Source organism: Ranitomeya variabilis, chromosome 5 (genome assembly GCF_051348905.1).
Source record: "Ranitomeya variabilis isolate aRanVar5 chromosome 5, aRanVar5.hap1, whole genome shotgun sequence".
Taxonomy (NCBI): Eukaryota; Metazoa; Chordata; class Amphibia; order Anura; family Dendrobatidae; genus Ranitomeya; species Ranitomeya variabilis.
The window spans coordinates 359735434-359762740 of record NC_135236.1 but is presented as its reverse complement, the minus strand read 5'-3'; the positions used below and the strand labels follow the sequence as shown (position 1 = coordinate 359762740).

The following is a 27307-nucleotide window of genomic DNA, read 5'->3' as shown; positions in this document are numbered from 1 at the left end:
GCATAGAGGTTTAGCCCAATCAAATGGAATAGCAGGAATTATTTTTTTTTAAGACGTTCGGAGTTATTATTATTATTATCCTTATTACTATTATTTATTGTTATAGCGCCATTTATTCCATGGCGCTTTACATGTGAGGAGGGGTATACATAATAAAAACAAGTACAATAATCTTAAACAATACAAGTCATAACTGGTACAGTAGGAGAGAGGACCCTGCCCGCGAAGGCTCACAATCTACAAGGTTACAAAGTTATTGACTATGTTAAAGAAGTTATCCACTACAATAATTTTTTTTTTCATAAACCTTGCTATTATGTGCCACTGAAAACATCCACTGTGTTTATTTTAGCAATATTACCTTTTATCATGCTATAGCAGCCCATCTTCAGTGCTGGATCCAGCTCTCATGGGGTTAATCAACAACTTCCTTTCTCCTGAGTTATTGTGCTCTAATACTACAAGTTCCATGATGCATTGCACTGCCACTAAGCCCGAACCTACCACACCCACTCCAAAACACACCCAAACCCCTCCCTCCTCTCCCTCCTCTATCTTCAAAAAGATTTGTGATGTCATTTCTGTCCAACCTCCTCTTTTACATTTGTCCAACCCACACTCCATTACACACAGATAGATGGATGGATGGATGGATAGATAGATAGATAGATAGATAGATAGATAGATAGATAGATAGATATGTCTATTTGCATAGATATGTCCATATCCATGTTTCTAAACCCCTTCACCCCTGGAGCTTTTCTCGTTTATCGCTCCCCTTCTTTCCAGAGCCATAATTTTTCCATCAATATGGCCATGTGAGGGCTTATCTTTTGCGGGACAAGTTCTACTTTTGAATGACACCATTGGTTTTACCATGTCGTGTAACAGAAAATGTGAAAAAAATTCAAAGTGCGATGAAATTGCAAAAAAAGTGCAATCCCACACTTGTTTTTTGCTTGGCTTTTTTGCTAGGTTCTCTAAATGCTAAGGCTGTGTGCACACGTTGCGGATTTGATTGCAGATCCGCAGGGTTTTTTGCTGCACAGAATTGCATCAAATCCGCAGTATAGTGCACAACCAATGTAAGTCTATGGGAGCTGCAGACTTGTTGTGCACATGCTGCAGAAAAAGCCGCACTGAAATGCAGCTTTTTTTTCCGCAGCATGTCACTTATTTTGTGCCGAACTGCAGCGTTTCTGCACCCTTAGACTTTCATTGAGTTGGGCACAGCAAAACCGCAGATGTAAAAAAGATCTGCAGTTTTGCTGCAGTGGGAAACGCTGCAGTTTGGGAGGAGGGAAGTGTGTGGGCGGTGACTGTGTGCGTGTATGTGTGTGCGGGCAGGGTCTGCGGACTGTTCGGATGTGTGCGGGACTGTTCGGGTGTGTGTGGGTAGGATCTGCGAGCTGGTTGGATGTGTGCAGCGCTGTGCGGGACTGTTCAGGTGTGTGCGGGGACTGCGGGCTGTTCGGATGTGTGCGGGTGTGTGCGGGACTGTTCGGGTGTGTGCGGGGCTGTTCAGGTGTGTGCAGGACTATTTGGGTGTGTGCGGGGCTGTGCGGGTGTGTGCCTGGCTGTTCGGGTGTGTGCGGGACTGTTCGGGTGTGTGCGGGGCTGTGCGGGTGTGTGCCTGGCTGTTTGGGTGTGTGCAGGGACTGTTTGGATGTGTGCGGCGCTGTGCAGGTGTGTGCCTGGCTGTTCGGGTGTGTGCAGGGACTGTTTGGATGTGTGCGGCGCTGTGCAGGACTGTTCGGGTGTGTGTGGGACTGTTCGGGTGTGTGTGGGGCTGTGCGGGTGTGTGCCTGGCTGTTTGGGTGTGTGCGGGACTGTTTGGGTATGTGTGGGGTTGTGCGGGGCTGTTCTGGAGTGTGCGGGACTGTTAGGGTGTGTGCGGGGGTCTTTTGGGGTGTGTGTGCAGGCATCATCCGATGGGACTACTTGTATGCAGCATCCAATCTGCAGCTAATTCGGGTGTAATCCAGACAGTGGACACGCACCCTACACTATCCATACATCTATCAATAGATATATCTATCCAGATATATCTATAGATAGATACAGTATATGAATACATATACGTATGCATCTATAGATCTATCTATATGTAGATCTGTCTATCCATTTCATCTATCATCTATCTGTCTATCTGTGTGTGTAATTGAGTGTGGGTTGGACAAATGTAAAAGAGGAGGTTGGACAATAATGACATCACAAATCTTTTTTTACTTGTTCAATAATACATCTTTATTTAGCTTTCAAAAACCCATACAAAAATGCACAAAAACCGCGCAAAAAACGCACCAAAAACAAATTTAAAAATGCATCAAAACTGCGCAAAAATGCACCAAAAACGCATCAAAACTGCAGCAAAAACTGCATCAAAACTTCACCAAAAACAGCATATAAAAGCATCAAAAACCTGAATCAAAACCACGCAAAAAACCGCACCAAATACTGCAGCAAAAACTGAATCAAAACTGCGCAAAAAATGCACCAAAAACCGCACCAAGATCTGCATCAAAACCGCACAAAAAGCCTGCATCAAAACCGTGCAAAAACCGTGAAAAAAATGCATCAAAAATGCAGCTGCGTTTTCTGCAAGGAGATGCAGATTTTGTGCAGAAAATTCTGCACCCAAATCTGCAACATGTGCACACAGCATAAAACTGACCTACCATTATAATTCTCCAGGTCATTACGAGTTGATAGACACCAAACACGTCTAGGTTATTTTTTATCTAAGTGGTGAAAAAAAATCCAAACTTTGCTAAAAAGAAATAAAATAATTGCGACAATTCTGATACCCATAGCGTCTATATTTTCTGAGATATCGGGTCGGGTGAGGGCTAATTTTTTGCGTGCCGAGCTGACATTTTTAATGATACCACTTTTGTGCAGATTCGTTCTTTTGATCACCCATTATTGCATTTTAATGCAATGTGGCGGCGACCAAAAAAACCATAATTTTGGCTTTTGATTTTTTTTTCTTACTACGCCGTTTAGCGATCATGTAAATTTTTCTTGTTGTATTGAAAACAGCTGACATGTTGCGGCTTTGAAGTGGGCTCACCGCCGAAGCCCACCTCAAAGCGGGGGATACTGCCAGCTGACGTACTATTCCGTCAGCTGGCAGAAAGGGGTTAATGAACAATATGTTTCAGTTAAAAAAAAAAAATGGTGTGGGCTCCCGCACAATTTTCTGTGCCAGGGGGGGAAAGCCGATGGCTGGGGGCCAATATTTGTAGCCTGGGAAGGGGGTAATACCCATGGCCCCTCTGAGGCTATGAATATCAGCCCGCAGCTGGCTATTAAAATAGGGGGACCCCCCAAAAAAATGACGTGGGGTCCCCCTATATTTTACAGCCAGAAAGGCTACGCAGACAGCTGCGGGCTGATATTCATAGCCTAGAGAGGGGCCATGGATATTGGCCCCCCTGGCTACAAATACCAGCCCACAGCCTCCCCAGAAATGGTGCATCTGTGAGATGCGCCAATTCTGGCACTTAGCCCCTCTCGTCCCACTCCCGAGTAGCGGTGGGATATGGGTAATAAGAGGTTAATGTCACCTTGCTATTGTAAGGTGACATTAAGCCGGGTTAATAATGGAGAGGCGTCAATATGACGCCTCTCCATTATTAATCCTATAGCAGTGAAAGAGTTAAAAAAAAGACACAGCCAGAAAAAAGTATTTTAATATTCTTAATTTAACCATACTTACCATACTCGATCGCCTGCAAAAAATTAAAAATAATAAACCGTATACTACCTGTCCGCCGTAGTCCAATTAATAATGAGTGTCCCACGAGGATCTCCCTTATAGACCAGTGACATCAGGTGATGTCACTGGTCTATAGGACCTTCAGTGACACACTGACAGGAGACAATGGTTCCTGCAGTGCATCACTGAGAGGTTACCTTAATTCAGAGTCTCACTTTATAGCAAAATCTGCGTGGAAACTTTCTCACACAGCAGTGCCAGAAGTGAGACTAGGGACTATTTTCTCACAGGGGCGTAGGGATACATTGTGAGGAATACATTGTGGAAGGATACCTTCCATTATTGTATTCCTGGAGCCCCTGGAGAGCGGTCGCATCAACTGATGCTGCTACTCTCCACGGGAGATCGTCGAGGGACACTCGTTTTAATTGGATCTCTGTGAATCAGGGAGTATAGTGTTTGTTTGTTATTTTAATATTTTTTACAGGTGACACTGACTTCGGGGAACGAAGTGACAAGTAAAGGTGAGTATGTACTCTATGTTATATGTACTATATGTCTATATGTATGTTGTATGTATGCACTGTATGTATGTACTATATGTGGCATGGTGCATGTTGTATGTTGCATGTTGCATGTCGCATGGTGCATGGCACATGTCGTATGTCGCATGGTGCATGTCGCATGGCACATGTCGCATGGTGCATGTCACATGTCGCTTGGTGCATGTCACATGGCGCATGGCACATGTCGCATGGCGCATGTCACATGGTGCATGTCGCATGGTTCATGTTGTTTTTTTACATTCAACACATTAGCCGGATGATGGGACAACTACTGTCCCATCATTGGCTAATGTGTCGCTCACTGTTACTGTAGCAGGCAGAGCCCGATGGGACTTGTAGTCCCATCGGATGATGCCTGCACACAGAGACACACATACCAATGACCACACCACACAGCCCCGCAGACCCCCCGCCCACACACTCCAGCACCTTCCGCAGACCCACCGTGCAGAACCCCCACCGCCAGCAGATCCACCGACGGCAGATTCACCATGCAGACCCCCACCCGCCGCCGCATCGGCCGCACATCTCAGCACATGAGCGCGGCTAGCCAGCAGACCCCAGCGCCGCCGGCAGATCCCAGCCCTGCTCGCAGATCCCAGCCCCGCACGCCCCCAGCACAGCCCCACAGGCAGCCCCACCCATAGTCCAGTCACTCTTGAGTGACCGCTGTCTGTGGAGGCTGGTCACACCTGCTGCTGACATCACGTCAATTTCCAGAGTCTAGAAATTGATTTGACCTCGGTGGAAATAAGCTTCGGCTGCAGCCTGGGGGGTCACGTGACCCGGACTCAGCTGCCAGCATTGCACCACTCACAGGCGAAAGTGGCAACAGAAGGTATTTATGAAATTCATTAGGGGCCCCAGGGGGATACATTGGGGGTTAACTGAAAGTAGTGGACAACCCCTTTAAGCTTTTTTATATTTTGTCAGATATTTATGTTTCACTACTTCCATGCTCTTCACCTTCTTTTTTACTTCTTCCACACTTTCTCCTTCATCATTCTCAGCAGCAGCATCTTTTTCATCAACTTCTTCTTCACCTTATTCATCTTCAACTTCTTCCTATTATTCTTTTTTTTACATTCTTCATATTCTTCTTATTCAACTATTATTCTTCTTCATATTCTACTTCTTCATCTTCTTCATATTCTTCTTCATCATATTCTTATTTGTGACAGGCATTCCTGTAGTTGTTATCTCTAAAAGTTTGAAGATTACACCTTCCATTCTGCCTGTCACAAAAGATTTACAACAGGATTTGTCCGCGTTCAGTTTTGCCTGCAGCAGCAGGTTTTTTTCCAGGGGCACCACAAGGAGGAACGGACTCACCTCCATACACTGCTTAGTCTTCTTCTGCCCATAATTTAGATACTATCTTTTGCTCTAATTTTTTGTCTTATGCTTAATGTTCTTCTGCTTTTTGTTCTGCAGCTTCTTGTTCTTCTGCTTCTTGGTCTTCTGTCTCTTATTCTTCTGTATCTTGGTGGTTGTCTTCTTGTTCTTTGTCCGTTTGGTCATCTTCTTCAGGGTCATCTTCTTGGTCTTCTTCGGGGTGGTCTTCAGGGTCGTCGTCTCTGGGGTCGTCGTCTCTGGGGTCGTCGTCTTCTTCGGGGTGGTCTTCAGGGTTGTCGTCTCTGGGGTCGTCATCTTCGGGGTCGTCATCTCCGGGGTCATCGTCACCGGGGTCATCGTCTTCTTTGGGGTGGTCTTCAGGGTGGTCGTCTCCAGGGTCGTTGACTCCAGGGTCGTCGTCTCCGGGGTCGTCGTCTTCTTCGGGGTGGTTTTCAGGGTCGTCATCTTTAGGGTCGTCGTCAGGGAGATCCAGAGTGATTACCAAAAACCGTTTCAAAAAGCTTGAACTTGGAAATGTAGCAGAAGGTACAAGAAGGCTGAGGAACGGCCGAGAACCAGCTGACGGTACTGGAACCCAGATAGGTAGCCGAAGGTACAAGAGCCAATGGAACTACCGAGGACCAGCTGATGGTACTGGAACCCGGTTAGTAAGCAGGAGGTAACCATGCCAGAAAATACTACCAAGGACCACCAGACATTGGTGGAACTCGGATACCGAGAAGGAGGCACCTAAGCCAAAAGCTCTGCGTGGAACCAGCTGACGGTACTGGAACCCAGGGGAACCTATTCAAGATTGACTTCCAAAGAACCAGCTAATGGAGCTGGAACTCAAATCGGCAGCAGAAGGTCCACATGAAGAAAAGGAGCAAGGCCATGAGCCGGCCGCTGTTTCCAAAACCCACAGTCCTACAGGGGGAGCTTGTCCTATTGGCACTACGAAACCAGCCTTGATTGCCAGATCCCGCAGCCCACATAGGAAGCACCTAAACTGCAGGCACCGTAGAGTCAGCTAACCCAACCACAACCCAACAGGACAACGTATTGGAGGCAAAGTGACGTTGACACTACCCGGAAGCAGCTGACATGCTGGAACCAGGCTGGGCAGGAGGGAGTACCCGTGCCAAAGACACTGCCGAGAACCAGCTGGCAGTGCTGGAACCCGGATGGGTAGCAGAAGGTACAAGAGCCAATGGAGCGACCGAGGACCAGCTGACGGTACTGAACCCGGTTATTAAGCAGGAGGTACCCATGCCAGAAAGCACTACCAAGGACCACCAGACATATCGAGAAGGAGGCACCTAAGCCAAAGGCTCTGCCTAGAACCAGCTGACGGTACTGGAACCAGGATGGGTAGCAGAAGGTACAGGAGCCAAAGACACTGCCGAGAACCAGCTGGCGGTGCTGGAACCCGGATGGGTAGCAGAAGGTACAAGAGCCAATGGAGCTACCGAGGACCAGCTGATGGTACTGGAACCCGGTTACTAAGCAGGAGGTACCCATGCCAGAAAGCACTACCAAGGACCACCAGACGTTGGTGGAACTCGGATACTGAGAAGGAGGCACCTAAGCCAAAGGCTCTGCCTGGAACCAGCTGACAGTACTGGAACCCAGGGGGACCTATTCAAGATTGACTTCCAAAGAACGAGCTAATGGTGCTGGAACTCAGATAGTCAGCAGAACGTCCACATGAAAAAAAAAATTGCAAGGTCGTGAGCCGGCCGGAGTTACCGAAAACCCACAGTCCTACAGGGGGAGCTTGTCCTATTGGCACTACAGAACCAGCCTTTATTGCCAGATCCCACAGCCTACATAGGAAGCACCTAAACTGCAGGCATCATAGAGTCGGCTAACCCAACCGCAACACGACAGGACAGCGAATTGGAGGCAAAGTGACCGGAAACAGCTGGTGTGCTGGAACCAGGCTGGGCAGGAGGGAGTACCCGTGCCAAAGACACAGCTGGGAAACAGCTGGTGGTGCTGAAATCCAGGGTCAATGCAAGAAACAGAGTGTAGGCAGAGGCCTAATTGGAGCAAGTTTAATATCTGTAGTAGTGTGAGTGTGGACGGAGCAGGAGAAATTGCCGGATGCAAAGCAGGGGATCAGCTGACGTTACTGAACCCCAATAACATGGCAACAAGTGTTGACTGAGCAGACGGCACTTCTGAGCAGCAACTGGCGGTCTTGGAGCCCAGGGATTACAGGAGAAACAGAGTGTAGGCAGAGGCCTAATTGGTGGAAGATTAATATCTGTAGTAGTGTGAGTGTGGATGGAGCAGGAGAAATTGCCGGATACACAGCAGGGGATCAGCTGACGTTACTGAACCCCAATAACACTGGAGCATGTGTTGACTGTGCAGATGGCACTTCTGAGCAGCAACTGGCAGTGTTGGAGCCCAGGTATTACAGGAGAAACAGAGTGGGGGCAGAGGCATAATTGGAGCAAGTTTAAAATCTGTAGTAGTGTGAATGTGGACAGAGCAGGAGAAATTGCCAGACACACAGCAGGGGATCAGCAGACGTTACTGAACCCCAATAACACGGGAGCAGGTGTTGACTGTGCAGACGGCACTTCTGAGCAGCAACTGGCAGAGTTGGGCCAAGGGATTACAGGAGAAATAGAGTGTAGGCAGAGGCCTAATTGGAGCAAGTTTAATATCTGTAGTAGTGTGAGTGTGGATGGAGCAGGAGAAATTGCCAGATACATAGCAGGGGATCAGCTGACGTTACTGAACCCCAATAACACTGCAGCATGTGTTGACTGTGCAGACGACACTTCTGAGCAGCAACTGGCAGTGTTGGAGCCCAGGGTCAATGCAAGAAACAGAGTGTAGGCAGAGGCCTAATTGGAGCAAGTTTAATATCTGTAGTAGTGTGAGTGTGGATGGAGCAGGAGAAATTGCCGGATACAAAGCAGGGGATCAGCTGACGTTACTGAACCCCAATAACACGGCAGCAAGTGTTGACTGAGCAGATGGCACTTTTGAGCATCAACTGGCGGTCTTGGAACCCAAGGATTACAGGAGAAACAGAGTGTAGGCAGAGGCCTAATTGGAGGAAGATTAATATCTGTAGTAGTGTGAGTGTGGACGGAGCAGGAGAAATTGCCGGATACATAGCAGGGGATCAGCTGACATTACTGAACCCCAATAACACGGCAGCAAGTGTTGACTGTGCAGACGGCACTTCTGAGCAGCAAATGGCAGTGTTGGAGCCCAGGGATTACAGGAGAAACAGAGTGAAGGCAGAGGCCTAATTGGAGCAAGTTTAATATCTGTAGTTGTGTGTGGACGGAGCAGGAGAAATTGCCGTATACACAGCAGGGGATCAGCTGACGTTACTGAACCCCAATAACATGGCAGCAAGTGTTGACTGTGCAGACGGCACTTCTGAGCAGCAACTGGCAGTGTTGGAGCCCAGGGATTACAGGAGAAACAGAGTGTAGGCAGAGGCACAATTAGAGCAAGTTTAATATCTGTAATAATGTGAGTGTGGATGAAGCAGGAGAAATTGCCAGATACACAGCAGGGGACAGCTGACGTTACTGAACCCCAATAACACTGGAGCATGTGTTAACTGTGCAGACAGCACTTTTGAGCAGCAACTGGCAGTGTTGGAGCCCAGGGATTACAGGAGAAACAGAGTGTAGGCAGAGGCACAATTAGAGCAAGTTTAATATCTGTAATAATGTGAGTGTGGATGAAGCAGGAGAAATTGCCAGATACACAGCAGGGGACAGCTGACGTTACTGAACCCCAATAACACTGGAGCATGAGTTAACTGTGCAGACGGCACTTTTGAGCAGCAACTGGCAGTGTTGGAGAACAGGGTCAATGCAAGAAACAGAGGGTAGGCAGAGGCCTAATTGAAGCAAGTTTAATATCTGTAGTAGTGTGAGTGTGGACGGAACAGGAGAAATTGCTGAATACAAAGCAGGGGAACAGCTGACGTTACTGAACCCCAATAACACTGGAGCATGTGTTGACTGTGCAGACAGCACTTCTGAGCAGCAACTGGCAGTGATGGAGCCCAGGGATTACAGGAGAAACAGAGTGTAGGCAGAGGCCTAATTGGTGGAAGATTAATATCTGCAGTAGTGTAAGTGTGGACGGAGCAGGAGAAATTGCCGGATACACAGCAGGGGATCAGCTGACGTTACTGAACCCCAATAACACGGCAGCAAGCGTTGACTGTGCAGACGGCATGTCAGGACTCTGAACATTTTTTACCTTTTGTGCATTACTGCCCTTTTCCAAGATGGCGTCTTTGGTCTCATGTACACTGTGTTTTTCTGCTATAAAACTCCACCCCAGCCTTCAGTCTGTGCTAGAGTATTCTGCCTTGCATCCAGCTCCTGATCTCTGATTACTCCCTGGCTATACACCTGCTCCTGTGAACCTGTGTGGTGATCCTGCTACTCTGCTCTGAGTTCCTGCTGCATACACAAGTTTCCAGTAATCCTCCTTCATATGCTGCTCGTGTTTACTTCCACCTGCATTTGCTGGACATGTAAGCTGCTGCTGCTTTGCATTAACCTGAGACTATTAACCAGGCCTCACTGGTTGAGCTAAGATATGATTTGAACTGCCTATAAGCATATCTATCTGTGTCTGGACTAAGACAAGGATTTATTCGTGTCAAGTATCCACAAGAATAACTGTGCTTCATAGACTTTCTGCTTGATTGCATTTTGCTCTGAAGTTTCCTATAGACTGCTAAGCTGCGTTTATTATTTGCACCAGGTGTTGTGGACTTGAGTTTCTCTCTGCACCTGTTTGAATCATCGTGTGATAATATAGACTTTACCACTTATAAAACTGTGTCCTGTAGTTGTCTTGTTCCTCGCAAAGAGTCTCCTGAGTTATCCACTATAATTATTACAGGGTACTCTAGCCTAAAAAAAAAAAGGAGATTGCTGGAACAATGACTGCAGAAAGCAGATTAGAGCAGGTGTTTTCCATAATTAGATCACTGCAGAAAGATGTGGAAGGTCTGCAAAAGAAGTTTGGAAGCTTTGAACTTAATCAACAAGTGTTTGGACAGACTTTGCAGGACTTGAGCAACCGCATGGCGGCCCAGGAAAACAAACTTGCTGGCATAGAGTCCCAGTATTGACGGGCTTTTCAGGACATAAGCACGCAAATAGCTGCACAAGTGACTTTACCCTCTGGGCAACCGCCACCAGCTAGCCCACCTAAGTTGCCCCCAATCAGATTTAATGGTGATCGCGACAAATTTTGGGGCTTTGTGAATCAATGTATGCTATATTTTGATGTGCATGCTGACCGTTTTCCTACTGATAGATCCAAAATATTGTGTGTAATAATGCTACTGACCTCAAGAGCGCTCACCTGGGCGAATCCGATGATTGAGTCTCGTGACCCACAGTTAAATGACTTGGATGATTTCTTGGCCACTATGGCATTAATGTTTGATGACCCTAATCACCGTGCAACCGCTGAATCTGCTTTGTTGTCTTTACACCAGGCTAAACGTTCTGTTATTGAGTATGCCACTGAATTCAGGAGATTGGCGGTAGATACCAATTGGGACAGTTATGCACAATTGCCTATTTTTAAAAGGGGTCTGTCTAGTATTGTAAAAGATGAACTAGCCTGCTCTGAGTCACCACAAGAGCTAGAGACATTTATACAGCATTGTGTGCGCATAGACATTCGCCTTACTGAGCGTAGGCAGGAGAAATTTGCTGCATATAACCGTGTGTTTTTTTCCCTTCCTTCCAAAGAGCCTGCAGGTAAAACCTCTCGGGAGGTGGAGGAGGTGCCCATGCAAATTGATTCCGTTCAGAGGCGCGAGATCAATGAGCGCCGAGAGCATCGCCTTCGTGAAAGTCTATGTTTCTACTGTGGGCAGTCTGACCACTTCTTGATCAATTGTCCTAAGTGTCCCAGACGGCCTAACAAGGTGCTAGCAGCAATAGGGGAGTATGACAACTGTGATGATGAATCTGACATCTCTGAATGTAGCCTGCCTTTAAACGCTGTATTCCATTCACTTTCTATGACTTCACCCCCCAAGGAGATGAAGGAAAAGAACTCTCACTGTTCTCTCCCTATTAAGATCCTGTGTTCAGGACAGTGGATTTCCAGTTCAGCTATGATTGACTCTGGTGCAGGTGGCAATTTCATGGATATTGCATTTGCCAAGGAACATGGTATTAAAATTCAGCAAAGAGCCTCTCCAATTACCATGGAAACAGTGGATGGGTCACTTTTAATCACTGGGCCTGTGGATCAGGAGACCGTACCCCTTGAAATTTTGTTGGAGCCTAATCATCAGGAGCAACTTTCTTTCTTGCTAATTTCTTCTCCTCATTTTCCTGTGATTTTAGGCATTCCTTGGTTGCGTTCTCAGAACCCAATTATCAACTGGGAGACCAAGGAGATTATCTTCCCAAGAAGGAGCCACTCAGCGTTAACAGAAGCTGTACCTGAGTCCACAACTACGGAACCACATGTACAGGTATTTTCTTTACCTCCAGCTTATAAAGAGTTCTCTGACATCTGTGACAAGAAGAATGCAGATCAGCTTCCTCAACACAGGCATTATGACTGTCCCATTGAGCTGCTTCCCGGGGCAGCCATTCCTTTTGGTAATGTATACCCTTTGGCGGCACCTGAGCTTCAAGCCTTAAAAGAGTATATTGATGAAAATCTGGCCAAAGGCTTCATACGTCCTTCTTCCTCACCAGCAGGGGCACCTATCTTTTTTGTAAAGAAGAAGGATGGGACCCTGAGACCCTGTGTTGACTATCGAGAACGCAATAAGGTAACCGTATGAAACCGTTACCCTTTGCCTCTGATTCCCGAATTACTGGAAAGAGTCCGCCATGCTAAGGTGTTCTCTAAACTGGATCTTCGTAGGGCTGATAATTTGGTGCGTATTCGTCCAGGGGATGAGTGGAAGACAGCATTCAGATGCCGGTATGGACACTTTGAATCTCTTGTGATGCCCTTCGGGGTTTGTAATGCCCCTGCAACATTTCAACACCTTGCTAATGACATTTTTAGAGATTTGTTGGACCAGATTGTGGTGATCTATTTGGACGATATACTAATCTTTTCTGACTCTCTACAGGAACATGAAGAACATGTCAAAACTGTTTTAAGACGTCTTAAAGAGAACCATCTGTATAGTAAGCCGGAGAAATGCGAGTTCCATCGTTCTGAGATACAGTTCTTAGGTTATATCATCTCTCCCCAGGGGCTGAACATGGAATGTAGAAAGATTCAGGCTATCCTTGACTGGCCGGTACCCAAGAACGTTAAGGAGGTCCAATGTTTTATTGGTTTTGCAAATTTCTACAGACGCTTCATTCAAAATTTTTCTGATATTGTCCATCCCATTACTTCCTTGACAAAGAAGGAAAAGCCCTTTAAGTGGTCATCACAGGCTCAAGAAGCTTTTGATCGGCTTAAGATCTGTTTCACATCAGCACCGTTGTTGATACACCCAGATCCAACACTTCCTTTCATTGTGGAGGTGGACGCTTCTGATAATGCTTTGGGGGCTATTCTCTCCCAAAGAACTGGAGAGAAGGGTCTGCTACATCCTTGTGCTTTCTTTTCCCGTAGACTAACCTCAGCAGAGAAGAATTACGACATGGGAGACAAGAAATTGCTGGCTATTATTGCGGCTTTCAAGGAATGGAGGCATCATCTGCAAGGAGCTGCACAACAGATCATAGTGCTAACTGACCATCGCAATCTAGCGCTCCTTAGATCTGCTAAATGTCTTTCTCCTCGTCAGGCTCGTTGGAACTTATTTTTAAATCAATTTAACTGTTATCTCGTACTGTCCAGGTTCTCGTAATGGGAAGGCTGATGCTTTATCCTGAATCCATGCTGCGGATTCCATACCTGGAGCCCCGTCCAAGACCATTCTATCTGATGCCAATTTCATCGGAGTTATCCATGATCAGGACTTGTGGAAGGAGTGCAGGGAGGCCTATGAAGGTGATGTATTTCTGGCCAACCCACCTGTGGATATTAATCTTGTCTTTAAGGGTGGCATGTGGTTCCGAGATCGACGTATCTACATCCCAGAGGTCATCTGTCTGCAGATCCTCAAGTTGGTACATGACTCCAAGTTGGCTGGTCACAGGAGGGTACAGAAGACACAAGAGTTCCTGAGCCGATTCTTCTGGTGGCCAACTTGCCTGAAGGATACCAAGGACTATGTTCTCTCTTGCGAGGTATGTGCCTGTTACAAGACTCCTCATGTGGCACCTACGGGTCTTCTACAACCATTACCTGTTCCGTCCCGCCCTTGGGGGTCTATATCAATGGACTTTATTGTGGAGCTGCCTACATGTCACAGGAAGACTAGGTGGGCAAGAGCAAATAACCCGGGCCCCTGCAATTTCCCTCAGACTAGGGAAATCCTGACTGACCCTCTACCTAGAGTTTACACTGATGGTGTGCATGTCTAGGCCTCGAACCTCACCCTGTCTCCTGTTTCAACCCTAGGCTGAAACCACCGCCCACCACCAAGTGAAGAGGTAATATTCCAATACCCACAGTTAGCACAGACAAGGATAAAGGAACATATACACCATGCCGCAGTCACTCAGGAATACACTATAAATGTGCAGGGCAAAATAAATACAAATATAGGAAGGAGTAAATAAGACAGAGGAAAATACACCACCAGCAACGAATCTCCAACAACCAGCTCTCCACTCCAGACCGAGATAACAACGCACAAGACAGAAGCTAAATCGGCGACACCCAATGTTCAGGAGAACTATTTAAAGGCAGTGGGCATGGCCCAGCTTCCAATCCGAGCACCAGGTAAATTAACCCCGGACCAGCTAGATAAAATCTAGCCGACGCCAATGAGCGCATAGTGGTCAAAAGTGGAATTACCGCTGTCTGTCGAACGACCTGGTCTGAACAGCGTCCGACATGACAGTACCCCACCTTCTACGAGGGACCCCAGGGCCCTCACGGCTTATAGGACCTGGCTTGTCCGGATGGCGGCGGTGAAAAAACCTGACCAGCCGATCCACATGAACGTCCGAGGCTGGTACCCAGGACCTCTCCTCAGGCCCATAACCATGCCAGTGTACCAAGTACTGTAAAGTGCGGCGCACTACACGAGAGTCAACCACCTTGGAGACTTCAAATTCCAAATTACCATCCACCATGACTGGAGGTGGCATAGGCGCCGAGTCCATGGAACCCACCACCTTCTTTACAAGAGACCTGTGGAACACGTTGTGTATCTTATACACCGTAGGAAGCTCCAATCGGTACGCTACTGGGTTAATGACGGCAGTGACCCTAAATGGACCAATAAACCGTGGACCCAATTTAAGGGATGGTATTTTGAGTCTTATGTTTTTTGTGGATAACCACACCCAGTCATCCACACTCAGGTCCGGACCTGGCACACGCCTACTGTCAGCCACAAGTTTGTACCTAGCACCCACACTCAACAGGCGCTGTTTAACTCTCCTCTAGACTGATGATAATTGTGCTCCTAACTGGTCTTCCTCCGGGACATCGGAAGAGCCCCCCTATATGCTAATAACTGGTAACGCTCTGACAATCTCCTTTTTGCACTCTCTCTAGCCCCTATAAATATATATATCCAGGCGGCTTCCCTTCCCCAGGTATGACCTTTTAAGCTCTGACACAATATATGCAAATAGCACTATATGCACTCACAAGCAACTGGTGCATTCTCCTCTAGTGCCTATGTAAGAAACTGTCTAACACTGGGTCTACTATACCTATGACGCATATAAGGTAATTACTACAGAAGGGGGTTACCCTAATATGACAACCTGTGATAACAACAAAAATGGGTATTTATATATACCTTTTCCTCCCCTGCCGCTATTATCCCACAGCTCTGAAGCATCTTGCCTCATATATTGAATCACCTCTACAATCGTTAGTAGCAGTCATTGACTGTGAGTATAACCCCACTTAGTCTTAGTCATAACATCAGAGACCCTTATTATACAACTATAAAACTTTATCTTCTCTATATGCTACACTAGGCATCATGCATGATCTGCATTCTAAATAAGGACACGTCTGACACACTATAAGGCACAGCACGGTATGTGTGTTTTCTCTATTAATCACGCAATGTATCGAGCGAGAATGTATAAGCGTATACCCTCTGCAATACTATACTTATGATATAATTATAATTCTGGCTTTTGTTAAACTCTTGTGGAAAGCTGTATATACTTTGGTTTATATGTTTTTTTGTTTTGCACATTGTATTTTATGAGTTTCTTTCTTTCAAATGTTGTAGTGACTGATGAAAGCTCGATAAGAGCTGAAACGTTTCCAGTGCTACCTTAGTACCAATAAATCTATCAGATTTAAGTTGAGTGCGAGACTTTTTTACAATTTACTATACGGCTTGGGAACCTAGTCTCTGCACCAATACATAGCAGTGCACACGGTGTTTATTTATATATGTATGGTACCCGTACGTGTTTGCACGCTATAGAGCCATGTCCACCCTTCCTACATTTTCTTACAACGCAGAGGAAACCGCTAACATCCTCGCCCGATCACAGTTGTCCAGTGAGTTCCTAACGCTCCCGCCACGTGAAATTCGCGGGCGTGATCTGGAACGTGAACTCAGATCTCAAACTAACCTTGAACTTCATTGTGCTACCCTATCAGAATATATAACAGTACAAAGAATCCCGAGAGGATTACGGGTTCCTCTGCGCCCTACACTATTTAAAGACTCACCTGACTTCTGCACGATATTTGAGCACATCTTAAATAAGTGTTCCCTAGATTTAATTATGTTAACAGTAGAGTACCTTCAACAAGCTATTGCTGATAACACTGAGAAAATCAAGGCTATTGAATCACAGTTGTCTGCAACAGGTACACCGGAGGAGCTATCCAACCTCAAAACCGAGATCCAGGACCAGATCATCAGACATAAAAGGGACATTGAAGTCAGGAAACGCAACAAGTTTATGAGGGATGCAGAGGACTATAAGAACAATAAGGTCTACAGATGGCAGGACAACTCTCGTCGTACAAATACACGTCCGAACCAACCTACGTCCTCAGAGCTCTCCACTTCGGGATCAGACCAAGAGGCTGGATCATCCACCACTGTATCTACTCTTCCTTTTTTAGGACAACGTCGATACCCCACAAGAAGACGAGACGGGGACAGAAACATAAGGAGAAACCAGGACACCTACAAGACCACCCGATCGAAGGTATGGACAACTTAGTCATTAATATTTCATCCCGTACTCTGAGTGTGGCAGAACATTCACTCCTACAAAAAGGACTCTCATTTTGTCCGTCATACAGATGCCGCACCTTTGATCTAGACATGGATCTCCAGAGATTCTTCCGTCTGATCAGACTAAAGGCACATTTTTCTACCATTCCCCCAACTACGGATTTGCTCTCCACCAGTAGTAATCCCAAACTGTTGTCTGCATCCAGTTTGGGTCTACGAAACAAGAGCCATTTTAGACCTCCACACTGCTCCCATGCGGTTATTATTATTATTATTATTTATTGTTATAGCGCCATTTATTCCATGGCGCTTTACAAGTGAGGAGGGGTATACATAATAAAAACAAGTACAATAATCTTGAACAATACAAGTCATAACTGGTACAGTAGGAGAGAGGACCCTGCCCGCGAAGGCTCACAATCTACAAGGGATGGGTGAGGATACAGTAGGTGAGGGTAGAGCTGGTCATGCAGCGGTTTGGTCGATCGGTGGTTACTGCAGGTTGTAGGCGGTTGAAACTTTTGTTGGTTTCATAAAAGACTCATTCACGTCCCTTAAAGAGGACATTGAGAGGGGTAATTTATTCTACCCCCTAACTTAACCGTCGAGGAGAGACATTCTCTTAAGAATCTCCAGGGGGATAGATCCATCATAATGAAACCAGCAGATAAGGGTGGGGCACTAGTTATCATGGACAAGTCCAAATACCTAGCTGAAATTTTATGACAACTGAGTGATAATTCTGTGTACCAGCCACTAGACAGGGATCCCTCATTAGAGATTCGCCATAAGATAGAAACCATACTGCACAAATACACCAATCTGGGCGTCTTGGATCAAAAGACATGCAGTTTCCTTTTGAACCCCGATCCCATTATACCCGTCTTCTATACCCTACCGAAGGTTCACAAGAATCTAGAAAATCCCCCAGGGAGACCCATAGTGGCCTCCACGGATTCCATTTTATCCCCCATAGCGAGGTATATTGAGCGGATACTCACACCACTCATACAGAAATCTAAATCCTTCTTACTAGACACGGGTTCTTTCTTACACCTCATCGGTGAAATTAACACCATCCCGAGTGATGCACTATTGGTAACCCTCGATGTGAGGGATTTGTACACCTCCATACCCCATGAGGAGGGCATCCTTTCGGTGCGCCATTTACTTGAAGGTACAGATAGGGATACAGACCAAGTATCACTGTGCATTGACCTCCTTAGGATCATACTCACGTCAAATTTTTTCCTATTCCAAGACACGTTTTACTTGCAGAAACGGGGGACCGCGATGGGGTCGCACGCAGCACCTCCATACGCTAATGCGTACATGGTCGAATTTGAGGAGAACATCATTTACCTCAATTCCCTGTTCATTGACAATGTCATCGTGTGGAAAAGGTACATCGATGATGTGTTCTGTGTGTGGCGGGGTTCGGAGGAAACCCTCCACACATTCCTATCCGTTTTAAATACCTCTTGGCCTGGCATTACCTTTACCATGAATTATGATTCATGGAATATGAATTTTCTAGACACCCTTGTAGTGAAAGACCCGAGCGGTCGACTGAGTACGGATCTTTACTCCAAAAGCACAGACCGCAATAGTCTCCTACACTTTCAGAGTCTCCATCCTCCATCAACTAAAAGATCTATACCCATGGCCCAATACCAAAGGGTACAACGCATTGTGTCAAATACTGACATTAGGGATAAACGCACAGAAGAGATGACTCAGAAATTCAGAGCTAGAGGCTATCCCTCATCCCTCCTGGAAAAATCCAGAACCACCACCAACAGACCCAGGGCAGACACTACCTCACGTATCCCATTTATACACGCCTTTCATCCCTTCATGTACAGATTACACAGGGCTATACGTAGCAATTGGTCCATCCTTTCAAATGCTTATCCGAATGTTCAGGAATTTCAAAATCCTTTCCTCCCATGTTTTAAAAGAGCCCCCAGTCTGCGGGATAACTTGGTCAAAGCCGATGTTGGCACTAATTCTATCACACGGCAAAGTTTCCTGGGTACACCTAGGGAAGGTACTTTCCCTTGCTTGCATTGCGTCCAATGCAATAATGTTCAAAGAGGCAACGTAGTCAGACACCCACATTCTGGAAAAGAGTTCAAAATTCGTGGATACTTTACGTGCGATTCCACTTATGTGGTGTATGTAATAAAATGCCCTTGCGGCCTACTATATGTGGGGGAGACGTCACAACCGATCAAGGACCGTGTGTCCAAGCATAAATCTACTATTCGTTGCAACAATCTCCTACTTCCATTACCCCACCATTTTCACGCATTAAAGCACAATATTGCACAATTGAGGTTTCAGGTCCTAGAGCAAGTTCCCAAACAACGCAGGGGGGGTAATAGAATACTCATGCTTAAGAGACGCGAGGCTTACTGGATCCATATGTTGGATACATTATCACCCAAAGGACTAAATAGAGAATATGAGCTATCTGCATTTGTGTGATGACAATGTTTATTACTCCGGTTATCTCTGTGTACTGATGATGTAAAAACCTGTTGGAAGATGTATCTGTATACTGACTGTGATCTTTGTCTTTTAGAACCGTCTATATTAACGGCTGGCACATCATGAAATACCACCTGATCAAGCACCACTTTTTTTGCCACCATTCACCACGGATATGTGATCCCATATGGACGGCACTCTTAGCACGAATAATTCTTCTTTTCTATAGTTCACCTATGTACACCACCAGGTACTGCACTGAACGCACACACCGCGTGGAGTAATATGCAGGTAGTAAGATACAGATTACCACTAGTTCTCTGGATAGAGCCCATAGATCCCATAGGTTATCACTACCACCATACTCCCAGGCATATGTACTATCTTCCCCTTTTTCTCCCCTCCCCTTCTCTACCTCCCTCCCACCTCCAACATGGGGTAGTCACACCGTTAACATACAAGCTTGAAAAAGAGATCCCCACAGCTAACACTTCATTTTGTAACTGCCCGCTGACACAGCGTCCCGTTTTTGTACAGTATTGCTGTAGCGCTTCTGTAGTTAAACATTTGCCCTCAGTTTACCACACACAGCCAGGTACTTCCGCCCTGACTGCAGCGTCTGACATCACTTCCGGTTTCGGCACTTCAGTGCAGCTTGTGAACTGCATGATAAAAAGTGCGGTCCCCTGATACACCTCAGACAAGCGGTGGATACCGCGTCCGAGAGGTGGATACACGCACTCTGGTGGCTCCTTTATCAGGTATGACATGCTACACCCGGGCACAATATATGCTAATAACTGGTAACGCTCTGACGATTTCCTTTTTGCACTCTCTCTAGCCCCTATAAATATATATATCCAGGCGGCTTCCCTTCCCCAGGTATGACCTTTTAAGCTCTGACACAATATATGCAAATAGCACAATATGCACTCACAAGCAACTGGTGCATTCTCCTCTAGTGCCTATGTAAGAAACTGTCTAACACTGGGTCTACTATACCTATGACGCATATAAGGTAATTACTACAGAAGGGGGTTTGTCATGATCTCAATGGCAAGAGATCATAGCATAAGCATATATAGGAACTAGCTCTTGGAAGATGGGAACTGAGCTGACCATGAACTAAACCTAACGCACAACTAGCAGTGGCCGGGTAGCATGCCTACGTTGGTTCTAGATGCCCAGCCCAGCCGGAGGACTAAATAAAGCTAGCAGAGGAAAATATTAGTCCTAGCTCACCTCTAGAGAAATACCCCGAAAGGAGACAGAGGCCCCCCACATGTATTGGCGGTGAGTTGAGATGAAATAACAAACATAGTATGAAAATAGGTTTAGCAAATTTGAGGTCCACTTACTACATAGCAGAAGACAGAAAGGACACTTTCATGGTCAGCTGAAAACCCTATCAAAAAACACCATCCAGAAATTACTTTAAAACTCTGGCATTAACTCATAACACCAGAGTGGCAATTCCCGTTCACAAGAGCTTTCCAGACACAGTAACGAAACTACAGCTGTGAACTGGAACAAAATGCAAAAACAAACATGGACAAGAGTCCAACTTATCTAGTAGTTGTCTAGGAGCAGGAACAAGCACAGAGAGGCTTCTGATAACATTGTTGACCGGCAAGCAACTAACAGAGCAGCAAGGTTATATAGCGACTCCCACATCTTGATGGGAACAGGTGAACAGAGAAGATGAAGACACCAGTTCAATTCCACCAGTAGCCACCGGGGGAGCCCAGAATCCAAATTCACAACAGTACCCCCCCCTCAAGGAGGGGGCACCGAACCCTCACCAGAACCACCAGGGCGATCAGGATGGGCCCTATGAAAGGCACGAACCAGATCGGAGGCATGAACATCAGATGCATTCACCCAAGAATTATCCTCCTGGCCGTATCCCTTCCACTTGACCAGATACTGGAGTCTCCGTCTGGAAACACGAGAGTCCAAAATTTTCTCCACAACGTACTCCAACTCACCCTCAACCAACACCGGAGCAGGAGGCTCAACGGAAGGCACAACCGGTACCTCATACCTGCGCAATAATGACCGATGAAAAACGTTATGAATAGAAAAGGATGCAGGGAGGTCCAAACGGAAGGAAACAGGGTTAAGAATCTCCAATATCTTATACGGGCCGATAAACCGAGGCTTAAACTTAGGAGAAGAGACCCTCATAGGGACAAAACGAGAAGACAACCACACCAAATCCCCAACAGAAAGCCGAGGACCAACACGACGGTGGCGGTTGGCAAAAAGCTGAGTCTTCTCCTGGGACAACCTCAAATTGTCCACCACCTGCCCCCAGATCTGATGCAATCTCTCCACCACAGCATCCACTCCAGGACAATCCGAAGATTCCACCTGACCAGAGGAAAATCGAGGATGAAACCCCGAATTACAGAAAAACGGGGACACCAAAGTGGCAGAGCTGGCCCGATTATTGAGAGCGAACTCCGCCAATGGCAAAAAAGCAACCCAATCATCCTGGTCAGCAGACACAAAACACCTCAGATATGTCTCCAGGGTCTGATTAATCCGCTCGGTCTGGCCATTCGTCTGAGGATGGAAAGCGGACGAAAAAGATAAATCTATGCCCATCCTAGCACAGAATGCCCGCCAAAATCTAGACACGAATTGGGTCCCTCTGTCAGAAACGATATTCTCAGGAATACCATGCAAACGAACAACATTTTGAAAAAACAGAGGAACCAACTCGGAAGAAGAAGGTAACTTGGGCAGAGGAACCAAATGGACCATCTTAGAAAAACGGTCACACACCACCCAGATGACAGACATCTTCTGAGAAACAGGCAGATCTGAAATAAAATCCATCGAGATGTGCGTCCAAGGCCTCTTAGGAATAGGCAAGGGCAACAATAATCCACTAGCCCGAGAACAACAAGGCTTGGCCCGAGCACAAACGTCACAAGACTGCACAAAGCCTCGCACATCTCGTGACAGGGAAGGCCACCAGAAGGACCTTGCCACCAAATCCCTGGTACCAAAAATGCCAGGATGACCTGCCAACGCAGAAGAATGAACCTCAGAGATGACTCTACTGGTCCAATCATCAGGAACAAACAGTTTATCAGGTGGGCAACGATCAGGTCTCTCCGCCTGAAACTCCTGCAAGGCCCGCCGCAGGTCTGGAGAAACGGCTGACAATACCACTCCATCCTTAAGGATACCTGTGGGCTCAGAGTTACCAGGCGAGTCAGGCTCAAAACTCCTAGAAAGGGCATCCGCCTTAACATTCTTAGAACCCGGTAGGTATGACACCACAAAATTAAACCGAGAGAAAAATAATGACCAGCGCGCCTGTCTAGGATTCAGGCGCCTGGCGGTCTCAAGATAAATCAAATTTTTGTGGTCAGTCAATACCACCACCTGATGTCTGGCCCCCTCAAGCCAATGGCGCCACTCCTCAAAAGCCCACTTCATGGCCAAAAGCTCCCGATTCCCAACATCATAATTCCGCTCAGCGGGCGAAAATTTACGGGAAAAGAAGGCACAAGGCCTCATCACGGAGCAGTCAGAACTTTTCTGCGACAACACTGCCCCAGCTCCGATCTCAGAAGCGTCGACCTCAACCTGAAAAGGTAGAGCAACATCAGGCTGACGCAACACAGGGGCAGAGGAAAAACGGCGCTTAAGCTCCCGAAAGGCCTCCACAGCATCAGGGGACCAATCAGCAACATCAGCACCCTTCTTAGTCAAATCGGTCAATGGCTTAGCAATATCCGAAAAACCAGCAATAAATCGACGATAAAAGTTAGCAAAGCCCAAAAATTTCTGAAGACTCTTAAGAGAAGAGGGCTGCGTCCAATCACAAATAGCTTGAACCTTGACAGGATCCATTTCAATGGAAGAGGGGGAAAAAATATATCCCAAAAAGGAAATCCTCTGTACCCCAAAAACACACTTAGAACCCTTCACACACAAAGAATTAGACCGCAAAACCTGAAAAACCCTCCTGACTTGCTGGACATGAGAGTCCCAGTCATCCGAAAAAATCAGAATATCATCCAGATACACAATCATAAATTTATCCAAATAATCGCGAAAAATATCATGCATAAAGGACTGGAAAACTGACGGAGCATTAGAAAGACCAAAAGGCATCACTAAATACTCAAAGTGGCCCTCGGGCGTATTAAATGCGGTTTTCCACTCATCCCCCTGCCTGATTCGCACCAAATTATACGCCCCACGAAGGTCAATCTTAGAGAACCACTTGGCCCCCTTTATGCGAGCAAACAAATCAGTCAGCAACGGCAATGGGTATTGATATTTAACAGTGATTTTATTCAAAAGCCGATAATCAATACATGGTCTCAAAGAGCCGTCTTTTTTTGACACAAAGAAAAAACCGGCTCCTAAGGGAGATGACGATGGACGAATATGTCCCTTTTCCAAGGACTCCTTTATATATTCTCGCATAGCAGCATGTTCAGGCACAGACAGATTAAATAAACGACCCTTTGGGTATTTACTACCCGGGATTAAATCTATGGCACAATCGCACTCTCGGTGCGGAGGTAACGAACCAAGCTTGGATTCTTCAAAGACGTCACGATAGTCAGACAGGAACTCAGGAATTTCAGAGGGAATGGATGATGAAATGGAAACCACAGGTACATCCCCATGAGCCCCCTTACATCCCCAGCTCAACACAGACATAGCTCTCCAGTCGAGGACTGGGTTGTGAGATTGCAGCCAAGGCAATCCTAGCACCAAATCATCATGTAGATTATACAGCACCAGAAAGCGAATAATCTCCTGGTGATCCGGATTAATACGCATAGTTACTTGTGTCCAGTATTGTGGTTTATTATTAGCCAATGGGGTGGAGTCAATCCCCTTCAGAGGAATAGGAGTCTCCAAAGGCTCTAAATCATACCCACAGCGTTTGGCAAAGGACCAATCCATAAGACTCAAAGCGGCGCCAGAGTCGACATAGGCGTCCGTGGTAATAGATGACAAAGAGCAAATCAGGGTCACAGATAGAATAAATTTAGACGGTAAGGTGCAAATGGAAACAGATTTACCAAGCTTTTTAGTGCGCTTAGAGCATGCTGATATAACATGAGTAGAATCACCACAATAGAAACACAACCCATTTTTCCGTCTAAAATTCTGCCGCTCGCTTCGGGACAGAATTCTATCACACTGCATACTCTCTGGCGACTTCTCAGTGGACACCGCCAGATGGTGCACTGGTTTGCGCTCCCGCAAACGCCTATCGATCTGAATAGCCATTGTCATGGACTCATTCAGACCCGCAGGCACAGGGAACCCCACCATAACATCCTTAATGGCATCAGAGAGACCCTCTCTGAAAGTCGCCGCCAGGGCGCACTCATTCCACTGAGTAAGCACAGACCATTTACGGAATCTTTGGCAGTAAATTTCCGCTTCATCTTGCCCCTGAGATAGGGACATCAAAGTTTTTTCTGCCTGAAGCTCCAAATGAGGTTCGTCATAAAGCAACCCCAAGGCCAGAAAAAACGCATCCACATTGAGCAACGCAGGATCCCCTGGTGTCAATGAAAAAGCCCAGTCTTGAGGGTCGCCCCGGAGCAAGGAAATCACAATCCTGACCTGCTGTGCAGGGTCTCCGGCAGAGCGAAATTTCAGAGACAAAAATAATTTGCAATTATTTCGAAAATTCTGAAACCCGGATCTATTCCCCGAGAAAAATTCCGGCAAAGGAATTCTCGGCTCAGATACAGGTGCATGACAAACAAAATCTTGCAAATTTTGTACCTTCGTGGCGAGATTATTCAAACCTGCAGTTACACTCTGAAGATCCATTACAAACAGGTGGACACAGAGCCATTCAAGGGTTAAGAGGAGGTAAGAAGCAGCTAGACAGCAATTAAGGGCTAGGCAGCAAAACTCTGAGGGGGAAAAAAAAAAAAATTTCCCTTCAACACTTCTTTTTCTCCTGCTTCAGCCCAAACGATTAACACTTTGCGGGCCGGTCAAACTGTCATGATCTCAATGGCAAGAGATCATAGCATAAGCATATATAGGAACTAGCTCTTGGAAGATGGGAACTGAGCTGACCATGAACTAAACCTAACGCACAACTAGCAGTGGCCGGGTAGCATGCCTACGTTGGTTCTAGATGCCCAGCCCAGCCGGAGGACTAAATAAAGCTAGCAGAGGAAAATATTAGTCCTAGCTCACCTCTAGAGAAATACCCCGAAAGGAGACAGAGGCCCCCCACATGTATTGGCGGTGAGTTGAGATGAAATAACAAACATAGTATGAAAATAGGTTTAGCAAATTTGAGGTCCACTTACTACATAGCAGAAGACAGAAAGGACACTTTCATGGTCAGCTGAAAACCCTATCAAAAAACACCATCCAGAAATTACTTTAAAACTCTGGCATTAACTCATAACACCAGAGTGGCAATTCCCGTTCACAAGAGCTTTCCAGACACAGTAACGAAACTACAGCTGTGAACTGGAACAAAATGCAAAAACAAACATGGACAAGAGTCCAACTTATCTAGTAGTTGTCTAGGAGCAGGAACAAGCACAGAGAGGCTTCTGATAACATTGTTGACCGGCAAGCAACTAACAGAGCAGCAAGGTTATATAGCGACTCCCACATCTTGATGGGAACAGGTGAACAGAGAAGATGAAGACACCAGTTCAATTCCACCAGTAGCCACCGGGGGAGCCCAGAATCCAAATTCACAACAGGGGTTACCCTAATATGACAACCGGTGATAACAACAAAAATGGGTATTTATATATACCTTTTCCTCCCCTGCCGCTATTATCCCACAGCTCTGAAGCATCTTGCCTCATATATTGAATCACCTCTACAATCGTTAGTAGCAGTCATTGACTGTGAGTATAACCCCACTTAGTCTTAGTCATAACATCAGAGACCCTTATTATACAACTATAAAACTTTATCTTCTCTCTATGCTACACTAGGCATCATGCATGATCTGCATTCTAAATAAGGACACGTCTGACACACTATAAGGCACAGCACGGTATGTGTGTTTTCTCTATTAATCACGCAATGTATCGAGCGAGAATGTATAAGCGTATACCCTCTGCAATACTATACTTATGATATAATTATGATTCTGGCTTTTGTTAAACTCTTGTGGAAAGCTGTATATACTTTGGTTTACATGTTTTTTTGTTTTGCACATTGTATTTTATGAGTTTCTTTCTTTCAAATGTTGTAGTGACTGATGAAAGCTCAATAAGAGCTGAAACGTTTCCAGTGCTACCTTAGTACCAATAAATCTATCAGATTTAAGTTGAGTGCGAGACTTTTTTACAATTTACTATACGGCTTGGGAACCTAGTCTCTGCACCAATACATAGCAGTGCACACGGTGTTTATTTATATATGTAAACACAGAAAAACGGAGACTCCCCAGACGACTCCTGGTGGTGATTATTGATGGCAAACTCAGCCAAAGGAAGAAACTTTGACCACTCCTCCTGCAGCCAAAGGAAGAAACTTTGACCACTCCTCCTGGTTATCCGAAACAAAGCAGCAGAAGTACTGTTCCAAATTTTGGTTCATACGCTCGGTCTGACCATTAGACTGAGGGTGAAACGCCGAAGAATGAGACAACTTGATCCCCAGCCGTGAACAAAATGCTTTCCAAAATTTTGCCACAAACTGAGACCCCCTATCAGAAATGATGTCATACGGAACCCCATGAAGTCTGACCACCTCCTGCACAAATACCTGAGCCAGAGTCTTAGCGTTAGGCAATGAAGGCAAAGACACAAAGTGCGACATTTTTGAGAACCGATCAACAATCACCAAGATGACCGTGTTCCCAGCTGAGGAGGGCAAGTCAGTGATAAAATCCATGGAGATTTCCGTCCATGGCTTACTAGGTACCTCGAG

At 46.1% G+C, this 27307-nt stretch overlaps 1 long non-coding RNA gene across 2 annotated transcripts; it reads left to right on the top strand.

The window, feature by feature from the left end:
• Positions 1-15235: 15235 nt before the first annotated feature.
• On the top strand, positions 15236-26705 carry LOC143773668 (uncharacterized). 2 transcript variants are annotated; one of them, XR_013215294.1, is made up of 7 exons: positions 15236-15278; positions 15359-15414; positions 15519-15581; positions 15672-15733; positions 16528-16874; positions 19491-20433; positions 26125-26705. It is a non-coding gene; the product is annotated as an uncharacterized LOC143773668 (long non-coding RNA). The 2 variants fall into 2 exon arrangements; XR_013215293.1 differs by having other exon boundaries at positions 15236-15414.
• The last annotated feature ends 602 nt before the right edge of the window (positions 26706-27307 follow it).